General features: G+C 33.2%; 2 non-coding genes across 2 annotated transcripts; both read right to left on the reverse strand.

Moving 5' to 3' along the window:
* Positions 1-122: 122 nt before the first annotated feature.
* Positions 123-205, reverse strand: TRNAL-CAG (transfer RNA leucine (anticodon CAG)). The gene has a single exon. It is a non-coding gene; the product is annotated as a tRNA-Leu (tRNA).
* Positions 206-2,145: 1,940 nt separating this feature from the next.
* Positions 2,146-2,228, reverse strand: TRNAL-CAG (transfer RNA leucine (anticodon CAG)). The gene has a single exon. It is a non-coding gene; the product is annotated as a tRNA-Leu (tRNA).
* Between the last annotated feature and the right edge of the window lie 4,965 nt (positions 2,229-7,193).

Consider the following 7,193-nt stretch of genomic DNA (forward strand, 5'->3'; position numbering starts at 1 on the left):
TGGAAGGTTGATTATTCTTCAAAGTGGTTTGTGAAACAGATTTGCAGTGAATATCTTAAGTATTTCTCTTCACAAGCAACAAGGAAGAGACATTGTAGAACAAAGAAGAAAAGGAAGAACACTGTCAGAAGTGGGATTTGAACCCACGCCTCCAGAGGAGACTGCAACCTGAACGCAGCACCTTAGACCGCTCGGCCATCCTGACACAAAAAAAACTAAGTTTCATAAAAATTGGATAAAACTAATTAACCAAAATTACTTTTTCAAAGGTGCAATGTCCATGCTGCTGTTGAAACTATTGATTCAAATATTAGTAATAAATTGCTTTTTCAATTATTTTTCAAAGATGCTTAAAGTTGGATAAATCAAAAAGATATTGTAAAAATAACATTAACACGGAATTACCTATAGTTTAGGATATTCCAAATATTTGAGAAAATGCTTGACACAAATAACATCTTCACATGATCTACAATTAATGCCTGAATTTTGTATTGATTGATTGATAGCTGCATTGAAAGAAAATCATTACTCCAAATGTGGCAGTTTCCAAAATACATTAAAAAGGGGATGTGCAGTATCTATTTTTCTAATTTATAGAATGCCAAGGAAAAATGCGGTAATTATTTTTTTTGCTCTATTCAGGATTGGATTCCAAGTGTCTAGAATTTGTTGTCTTGTGTATTTTCACTCACCATAGAAAAGACATTTATGAACTTTCCAAGAACTGGCTAATGATTTTGGCTTATGGGCTTGATTGGATGCTATGAAGGAGTGTACAAGTAGGGTTTGTGTTCAAGACCACTGGCTTAAAAGAACAGTGTTCTTACTCCTGAGATATGGAGCCCTGATTCAGAAGTTGGGGGATTATTTTATTTTGCAAACTCAGTATATGAAAAAATGTTGACCAAAGAAACAAATACATATAATATTGATGTCTGAAGTAGTATTTAAGTCCTTATTTTTAGGGAAGAATGCAACATGTTCTTTGATTGGTATAAAGCAGAAATAATGGAAGGTTGATTATTCTTCAAAGTGGTTTGTGAAACAGATTTGCAGTGAATATCTTAAGTATTTCTCTTCACAAGCAACAAGGAAGAGACATTGTAGAACAAAGAAGAAAAAGAAGAACACTGTCAGAAGTGGGATTTGAACCCACACCTCCAGAGGAGACTGCGACCTGAACGCAGCGCTTTAGACCGCTCGGATATCCTGACACATAAAAAACTATGTTTCATAAAAATTGGATAAAACTAATTAACCAAAATTACTTTTTCAAAGGTGCAATGTCCATGCTGCTGTTGAAACTATTGATTCAAATATTAGTAATAAATTGCTTTTTCAATTATTTTTCAAAGATGCTTAAAGTTGGATAAATCAAAAAGATATTGTAAAAATAACATTAACACGGAATTACCTATAGTTTAGGATTTTCCAAATATTTGAGAAATTGCTTGACACAAATAACATCTTCACATGCTCTACAATTAATGCCTGAATTTTGTATTGATTGATTGAGAGCTGCATTAAAAGAAAATCATTACTCCAAATGTGGCAGTTTCCAAAATACATTGAAAAGGGGATGTGCAGTATCTATTTTTCTAATTCATAGAATGCCAAGGAAAAATGCGGTAATTATTTTTTTTGCTCTATTCAGGATTGGATTCCAAGTGTCTAGAATTTGTTGTCTTGTGGATTTTCACTCACCATAGAAAAGACATTTATGAACTTTCCAAGAACTGGCTAATGATTTTGGCTTATGGGCTTGATTGGATGCTATGAAGGAGTGTACAAGTAGGGTTTGAGTTCATGACCACTGGCTTAAAAGAGCAGTGTTCTTACTCCTGAGATATGGAGCCCTGATTTAGAAGTTGGGGGATATTTTATTTTGCAAACTCAGTATATGAAAAAATGTTGACCAAAGAAAAAAATACATATAATATTGATGTCTGAAGTAGTATTTAAGTCCATATTTTTAGGGAAGAATGCAACATTTTCTTTGATTGGTATAAAGCAGAAATAATGGAAGGTTGATTATTCTTCAAAGTGGTTTGTGAAACAGATTTGCAGTGAATATCTTAAGTATTTCTCTTCACAAGCAACAAGGAAGAGACATTGTAGAACAAAGAAGAAAAGGAAGAACACTGTCAGAAGTGGGATTTGAACCCACGCCTCCAGAGGAGACTGCAACCTGAACGCAGCACCTTAGACCGCTCGGCCATCCTGACACAAAAAAAACTAAGTTTCATAAAAATTGGATAAAACTAATTAACCAAAATTACTTTTTCAAAGGTGCAATGTCCATGCTGCTGTTGAAACTATTGATTCAAATATTAGTAATAAATTGCTTTTTCAATTATTTTTCAAAGATGCTTAAAGTTGGATAAATCAAAAAGATATTGTAAAAATAACATTAACACGGAATTACCTATAGTTTAGGATTTTCCAAATATTTGAGAAAATGCTAGACACAAATAACATCTTCACATGATCTACAATTAATGCCTGAATTTTGTATTGATTGATTAAGAGCTGCACTGAATGAAAATCATTACTCCAAATGTGGCAGTTTCCAAAATACATTGAAAAGGGGATGTGCAGTATCTATTTTTCTAATTTATAGAATGCCAAGGAAAAATGCGGTAATTATTTTTTTTGCTCTATTCAGGATTGGATTCCAAGTGTCTAGAATTTGTTGTCTTGTGTATTTTCACTCACCATAGAAAAGACATTTATGAACTTTCCAAGAACTGGCTAATGATTTTGGCTTATGGGCTTGATTGGATGCTATGAAGGAGTGTACAAGTAGGGTTTGTGTTCAAGACCACTGGCTTAAAAGAACAGTGTTCTTACTCCTGAGATATGGAGCCCTGATTCAGAAGTTGGGGGATATTTTATTTTGCAAACTCAGTATATGAAAAAATGTTGACCAAAGAAACAAATACATATAATATTGATGTCTGAAGTAATATTTAAGTCCATATTTTTAGGGAAGAATGCAACATTTTCTTTGATTGGTATAAAGCAGAAATAATGGAAGGTTGATTATTCTTCAAAGTGGTTTGTGAAACAGAATTGCAGTGAATATCTTAAGTATTTCTCTTCACAAGCAACAAGGAAGAGACATTGTAGAACAAAGAAGAAAAAGAAGAACACTGTCAGAAGTGGGATTTGAACCCACACCTCCAGAGGAGACTGCGACCTGAACGCAGCGCTTTAGACCGCTCGGATATCCTGACACATAAAAAACTGTGTTTCATAAAAATTGGATAAAACTAATTAACCAAAATTACTTTTTCAAAGGTGCAATGTCCATGCTGCTGTTGAAACTATTGATTCAAATATTAGTAATAAATTGCTTTTTCAATTATTTTTCAAAGATGCTTAAAGTTGGATAAATCAAAAAGATATTGTAAAAATAACATTAACACGGAATTACCTATAGTTAAGGATTTTCCAAATATTTGAGAAAATGCTAGACACAAATAACATCTTCACATGATCTACGATTAATGCCTGAATTTTGTATTGATTGATTGAGAGCTGCACTGAAAGAAAATCATGACTCCAAATGTGGCAGTTTCCAAAATACATTGAAAAGGGGATGTGCAGTATCTATTTTTCTAATTCATAGAATGCCAAGGAAAAATGCGGTAATTATTTTTTTTGCTCTATTCAGGATTGGATTCCAAGTGTCTAGAATTTGTTGTCTTGTGGATTTTCACTCACCATAGAAAAGACATTTATGAACCTTCCAAAAACTGGCTAATGATTTTGGCTTATGGGCTTGATTGGATGCTATGAAGGAGTGTACAAGTAGGGTTTGAGTTCATGACCACTGGCTTAAAAGAGCAGTGTTCTTACTCCTGAGATATGGAGCCCTGATTCAGAAGTTGGGGGATATTTTATTTTGCAAACTCAGTATATGAAAAAATGTTGACCAAAGAAAAAAATACATATAATATTGATGTCTGAAGTAGTATTTAAGTCCATATTTTTAGGGAAGAATGCAACATTTTCTTTGATTGGTATAAAGCAGAAATAATGGAAGGTTGATTATTCTTCAAAGTGGTTTGTGAAACAGATTTGCAGTGAATATCTTAAGTATTTCTCTTCACAAGCAACAAGGAAGAGACATTGTAGAACAAAGAAGAAAAGTAAGAACACTGTCAGAAGTAAGATTTGACCCAACGCCTCCAGAGGAGACTGCGACCTGAACGCCGCGCTTTAGACCGCTCGGATATCCTGACACATAAAAAACTAAGTTTCATAAATATTGGATAAAACTAATTAACCAAAATTACTTTTTCAAAGGTGCAATGTCCATGCTGCTGTTGAAACTATTGATTCAAATATTAGTAATAAATTGCTTTTTCAATTATTTTTCAAAGATGCTTAAAGTTGGATAAATCAAAAAGATATTGTAAAAATAACATTAACACGGAATTACCTATAGTTTAGGATTTTCCAAATATTTGAGAAAATGCTAGACACAAATAACATCTTCACATGATCTACGATTAATGCCTGAATTTTGTATTGATTGATTGAGAGCTGCACTGAAAGAAAATCATGACTCCAAATGTGGCAGTTTCCAAAATACATTGAAAAGGGGATGTGCAGTATCTATTTTTCTAATTCATAGAATGCCAAGGAAAAATGCGGTAATTATTTTTTTTGCTCTATTCAGGATTGGATTCCAAGTGTCTAGAATTTGTTGTCTTGTGGATTTTCACTCACCATAGAAAAGACATTTATGAACCTTCCAAAAACTGGCTAATGATTTTGGCTTATGGGCTTGATTGGATGCTATGAAGGAGTGTACAAGTAGGGTTTGAGTTCATGACCACTGGCTTAAAAGAGCAGTGTTCTTACTCCTGAGATATGGAGCCCTGATTCAGAAGTTGGGGGATATTTTATTTTGCAAACTCAGTATATGAAAAAATGTTGACCAAAGAAAAAAATACATATAATATCGATGTCTGAAGTAGTATTTAAGTCCATATTTTTAGGAAAGAATGCAACATTTTCTTTGATTGGTATAAAGCAGAAATAATGGAAGGTTGATTATTCTTCAAAGTGGTTTGTGAAACAGATTTGCAGTGAATATCTTAAGTATTTCTCTTCACAAGCAACAAGGAAGAGACATTGTAGAACAAAGAAGAAAAAGAAGAACACTGTCAGAAGTGGGATTTGAACCCACACCTCCAGAGGAGACTGCGACCTGAACGCAGCGCTGACCGCTCGGATATCCTGACACATAAAAAACTATGTTTCATAAAAATTGGATAAAACTAATTAACCAAAATTACTTTTTCAAAGGTGCAATGTCCATGCTGCTGTTGAAACTATTGATTCAAATATTAGTAATAAATTGCTTTTTCAATTATTTTTCAAAGATGCTTAAAGTTGGATAAATCAAAAAGATATTGTAAAAATAACATTAACACGGAATTACCTATAGTTTAGGATTTTCCAAATATTTAAGAAAATGCTAGACACAAATAACATCTTCACATGATCTACGATTAATGCCTGAATTTTGTATTGATTGATTGAGAGCTGCACTGAAAGAAAATCATGACTCCAAATGTGGCAGTTTCCAAAATACATTGAAAAGGGGATGTGCAGTATCTATTTTTCTAATTCATAGAATGCCAAGGAAAAATGCGGTAATTATTTTTTTTGCTCTATTCAGGATTGGATTCCAAGTGTCTAGAATTTGTTGTCTTGTGGATTTTCACTCACCATAGAAAAGACATTTATGAACCTTCCAAAAACTGGCTAATGATTTTGGCTTATGGGCTTGATTGGATGCTATGAAGGAGTGTACAAGTAGGGTTTGAGTTCATGACCACTGGCTTAAAAGAGCAGTGTTCTTACTCCTGAGATATGGAGCCCTGATTCAGAAGTTGGGGGATATTTTATTTTGCAAACTCAGTATATGAAAAAATGTTGACCAAAGAAAAAAATACATATAATATTGATGTCTGAAGTAGTATTTAAGTCCATATTTTTAGGGAAGAATGCAACATTTTCTTTGATTGGTATAAAGCAGAAATAATGGAAGGTTGATTATTCTTCAAAGTGGTTTGTGAAACAGATTTGCAGTGAATATCTTAAGTATTTCTCTTCACAAGCAACAAGGAAGAGACATTGTAGAACAAAGAAGAAAAGTAAGAACACTGTCAGAAGTAGGATTTGACCCAACGCCTCCAGAGGAGACTGCAACCGTAACGCAGCGCCTTTGAACGCTCGGCCATCCTGACACATAAAAAACTAAGTTTCATAAAAATTGGATAAAACTAATTAACCAAAATTACTTTTTCAAAGGTGCAATGTCCATGCTGCTGTTGAAACTATTGATTCAAATATTAGTAATAAATTGCTTTTTCAATTATTTTTCAAAGATGCTTAAAGTTGGATAAATCAAAAAGATATTGTAAAAATAACATTAACATGGAATTACCTATAGTTTAGGATTTTCCAAATATTTGAGAAATTGCTTGACACAAATAACATCTTCACATGCTCTACAATTAATGCCTGAATTTTGTATTGATTGATTGAGAGCTGCATTAAAAGAAAATCATTACTCCAAATGTGGCAGTTTCCAAAGTACATTGAAAAGGGGATGTGCAGTATCTATTTTTCTAATTCATAGAATGCCAAGGAAAAATGCGGTAATTATTTTTTTTGCTCTATTCAGGATTGGATTCCAAGTGTCTAGAATTTGTTGTCTTGTGGATTTTCACTCACCATAGAAAAGACATTTATGAACTTTCCAAGAACTGGCTAATGATTTTGGCTTATGGGCTTGATTGGATGCTATGAAGGAGTGTACAAGTAGGGTTTGAGTTCATGACCACTGGCTTAAAAGAGCAGTGTTCTTACTCCTGAGATATGGAGCCCTGATTTAGAAGTTGGGGTATATTTTATTTTGCAAACTCAGTATATGAAAAAATGTTGACCAAAGAAAAAAATACATATAATATTGATGTCTGAAGTAGTATTTAAGTCCATATTTTTAGGGTAGAATGCAACATTTTCTTTGGTATAAAGCAGAAATAATGGAAGGTTGATTATTCTTCAAAATGGTTTGTGAAACAGATTTGCAGTGAATATCTTAAGTATTTCTCTTCACAAGCAACAAGGAAGAGACATTGTAGAACAAAGAAGAAAAGGAAGAACAC

The sequence above is a fragment of the Taudactylus pleione genome, unplaced genomic scaffold, assembly GCF_031769625.1.
Source record: "Taudactylus pleione unplaced genomic scaffold, aTauple2 ptg000177l, whole genome shotgun sequence".
Lineage (NCBI taxonomy): Eukaryota > Metazoa > Chordata > Amphibia > Anura > Myobatrachidae > Taudactylus > Taudactylus pleione.